Raw genomic sequence first — 4,470 nt, 5'->3', positions numbered from 1 at the left:
CATAGTTGAGACTGGCAGAGTACTGGAAACTCTCCAGGTATGGCCCTGAGAGGGGGAGAATCAACCAGGAGTAGGTAAAATAGGCTGTAAGTTTTCCTTGTCTAGGGAGTAAACTGAAGATGTCAAACTCTCCTAAGAAAATTGTCATTTTGGTGCAGTGTGTCCAAGTGGAAACAACACAAGCCTGGGAGTCAGAGGATGTGGGTTCTTATTCTATCTCTGCCACTGACCAACTATAATAATAATAATAATAATCAAGAATCGTGTTTGTTCAGTATTTTGTGTCAAGCCCTGTACCAAGCACTGTGGTAGATTCCAGCTAATCAGGTCAGACACAAGTCCCTTCCCACAGACAATCCCTCAGCTGTTTTGCAACCTTGGACAAATCACTTAACTTCTTAAATTCTCTGTGCCTCAGTTTCCTCATCTGTAAAATGGGGATTCAATACTTGTTCTCCCTCCCACTAAGACCGTGAGTTCCATGTTCCATGTGAGACAGGGACTGTGTCCGACCTGATTACCTGGTATCTGTCCCGGTGCTCAGTGCAGTGCTTGACACAGAGTAAGCACAAAATAAATATCACCCTATTACTATAATAAATGAATGAATGAATGAATGAATAAATGAACGAACAAATAAAATAGATAGATAGATGATAGATAGATAGATAGATAGATAGATAGATAGATAGATAGATAGATAGATAGATAGATAGATAGATAGATAGATAGTAAAAATGATCATTTGCTTTCTCCTCCTGTCAACCAACCTCTTCATCTAATTCATCCCAAATCATATCCCGATTAGGGGTGGGGATCTGGGGTCGGCCCAATTATAGTAAAGTCCGACATAGGGAAGCATGATAGAGCACAGTCCTGGGAGTCAGAAGGTCATGGGTTCTAATTCATAAGCCTTAAGCACTTTGATATTTATCCCCACCCAGCCCCACATATCCTTATACTCTATTGCTTCCCATATCGGTAATTCACTTTAATGTCTCTCTCCCCTACTATACTCTAAGCTCTTTGAGGGCAGGGATCATGTCTACCAATTCTTCTGCACTGCACTTTCCCAAGGGCTTAGTACAGCACTCAGCACACAGTAAGTATTTAATAATTGCCATTAATTGATGAATAGATTGATTATGTGTTGGGAACAGATCCTTCAATAACAGAAGGAAAAATAAAATAGCACAGGGAAAACAAATGTATTTTTTTTTGACCAAGGATATCCTTCAGGGCTGTGGTCAGAAGTGGTCATTCTGATGTTCATTTAAATAATTTTTACCTAACAAATAAACAAAGCTATTTTAGAGTAGAAGAATAGGGGTTACAACTGACCAATCTGTGCAGTAAAATCCTAAAGTCTCTTGAGAGAGAAAGATCTCCAGAAGGAGTAAACCTTCTCATTACTTTCATCTGAACCAGAGCTGGGAGTTCTGGTCAGACTTCCACAGGGTTCCTAATAGGAGGTTTTTAACTACAAAATTTGAACAGTCTACAAATTACACAATTACTATCATCATTATCATTATTATTATTATTATTAAATAATGGAAAGAGCACAGGACTGGGAGTCAGGAGATTTGGATTGTAATTCTGGCTCAGACACATGGCTGCTGTGTGGCATTGGGCAAGTTACTTAGCTTTTCTGTGCCTCTATTTCCTCATCTATGAATTGGGGATTCAATTCATGTTCTCCCTCTCACTCAACTATGAGTTCCATGTGGGACGGAGACTGTGTATGATCTGATTGTATTTTATCTCCTCCAGTGTAGAGTTCAGGGGCTGGGACATAATAAGCACTTTACAAATAATACCTTTACTGTCATTGATTTCAAGACTCCACAGTGGTCTGCCTGCCACAGTTTTCAATAGAGATGCAGTTTTATCTGAGGCTTTCGTTTAATGCATCATTAAAGCTCTTCCTCCACCTCCCTTGCTTTTGTCTGCCCAATTTCATCTCACTCCGGAGCAGCAGCTGCCTCAATCCTTCAATCCCACATCTCCCCTCCCTAGGGAGACCCTCACTGACAAGACCAGGGTGAACATAAAGACAAACATTAGCCTAAAAGTCAAGGGCACAATTTCTCAGAAGCCCCCTATTTCTCTCCCCAAGTCAGTAATTCTAACCGTGGCTCTGCCACTTGTCTGCTCTGCAGTCACCTTTGGCAAGTCACTTAACTTCTCTGTGCCTCAGTTACCTCATCTGTAAAATGGGGATTAAGACTGTGAGCCCCACGTGGTATCTACCTCAGAGCTTAGAACAGAGTTTGGCACATAGTAAGCTCTAAACAAATACCATAATTATTATCAGATGAACATGGAGGTTGAATCTACAATTATGCATAACACAGGGGTGACTTACTTAGCTTTCTGCTCTATTGTTGACCGGATCTGGATTCAGGTCCAAAGAGAGACTCTTATTCCTTTTTATAATTAGGCTCACCCCTCAATCCCACTTTCCCCTCCCTGGAGAGAACCCATTGAAAAGCCCAGTGTGAACTCAAATTAAAATACACTCCAAACACATCGTTCCCCTCATCAAAAACCTCCAGGGTCTATTCATTTAATCTCACATAAAATATAAACACTGAGCCACTGGTTCAAACTAATCTATTAGCTGTCTCTCTCTGCTCTATTTTACCTCTTCTACCCTGATATGCCAGCTCACTCTTCACTCTTTGAAACTTTCATTTTTGCCCCATTGCTCAGGCCTTTCCCCCTTGAATGGTACTTCCTCCCCACTCAAATCTGTCAATCCACACTCTTCTCCACCCTTAAAACCTTCTAAAAGAACCACCTCTTCCAGGAGGCATTCCCTGATTAATCGCCCACATTCCTGATCATGCTACCCATCAGGCGCATATAATATTTATTAGGTCCTTTCCTGTGCAAACCACTGTGCAAAGTGGATTTATTATTCACCTACTTTCCCTTTAATCACTTGCTGCTATATTTTTGTTCTTCTCTCTTTTGCATACTGCATACATGCAGAACACCCGCTTCTGTCCCTCATTATATCGTTATCTCTTCAAGTGCAAAGCTACTGTCTTTTACTTTTTTACATCTTCCCAAGTGCATAACACAGTGCTCTGCATAATAATAATGATAAGAATAGTAATAATAGTAATAATAATATTTGCTAAGCACTTACAATGCGTCAAGCACTGTTCTTTGTACTGAAGTAGATACAAGGTAATGAGTTTGGACACAGTCCCTGTCCCACATGGAGCTCACAGTTTCAATCCCCATTTTACAGATGAGATAAATGAGGCACTGAGAAGTTAAGTGACTTGCCCAAGGTCATACAGCAGATAAGTGGCAGAGCCAGGATTAGAACCCACAACCTTGCAGTAGGTACTCAATAAATGCTGCTGATGTTGATGCTGCTGCTGTGTGTTGGGAAAATTCCAGTGGCCAAGGGTTTAAGCTTATTTCTCACAGGTAGAGAAGGTGACCTTGAAAGGATACTGTGATTTAGCCATCCCGCTAAAGTGGAAGTGGACGGGGCCAGCAGGGTTGAGTACTGCCAAAGCTTGGAGAAGGAGCATGGCTTAGTGGAAAGAGCACGGGCTTGGGAGTCAGGGGCCGTGGGTTCTATTCCCGGCTCCGCCACTTATCAGCTGTGTGACTTTGGGCCAGTCACTTCAATTCTCTGTGCCTCCGTTACCTCATCTGGAAAATGGGGATGAAGACTGTGAGCCTCAAGTGGGACAACCTCATGACCTTGTATCTACTCCAGTGCTTGGAACAGTGCTTGGTACATAGTAAGCACTTAACAAATACCATTATTATTGTGTCCTCAACCCCTAAGCATTTTGCTACTCAGTCCACCTTCACCCCTGCAGCACTTGTGGTATGTATCTTTATACAGTGTTCCCCCAACTTACCTGTCAGTTTGCCTGTCTCTCTTGCAAGACTGTAAGGTTCCTCAGGGCAGGGATCATGTTTCCCCATTTTATTGTATTCTCCAACAGTTTAGTACTGTGCTCTTCAACAATAGACAACCTGTTAGACTGTAAGCTCATCCCTCTAGACTGTAAGCTCTTTGAGGGCTGGGACTAAGTCTATTTATTATTATATTATACTCTCCCAAATGCTTAGTAGAGTGGTCTGCCTATGGTAAGCACTCAAGAAATACGATTAATTGAATGAATGAATGAATAAGCAGCATACCTCAGTGGATATAACCCAGGCCTGGGAGTCAGAAAGACCTGGGTTCTAATTTGAGCTCTGCCACTTGTCTGCTGTGTGACTTTGGGCAAGTCACTTCACTTCTCTGTGCTTCAGTTACCTCATCTGTAAAATGGGGATTAAGATTGTGAGCCCTTTGAGGGATGTAGACTCTGTCCAACCTGATTAGTTTATATCTAGCCCAGCACTTAGTACGGGTACTGGTATGTTGTCAGCACTTAACAAAAACCATAAAAAATGACAAATTCAGGTGTTGGAAATTCCAGCTCATCT

Source organism: Ornithorhynchus anatinus, chromosome 3, assembly GCF_004115215.2.
Source record: "Ornithorhynchus anatinus isolate Pmale09 chromosome 3, mOrnAna1.pri.v4, whole genome shotgun sequence".
Classification (NCBI taxonomy): Eukaryota; Metazoa; Chordata; class Mammalia; order Monotremata; family Ornithorhynchidae; genus Ornithorhynchus; species Ornithorhynchus anatinus.
This window is presented reverse-complemented; position numbering follows the sequence as displayed.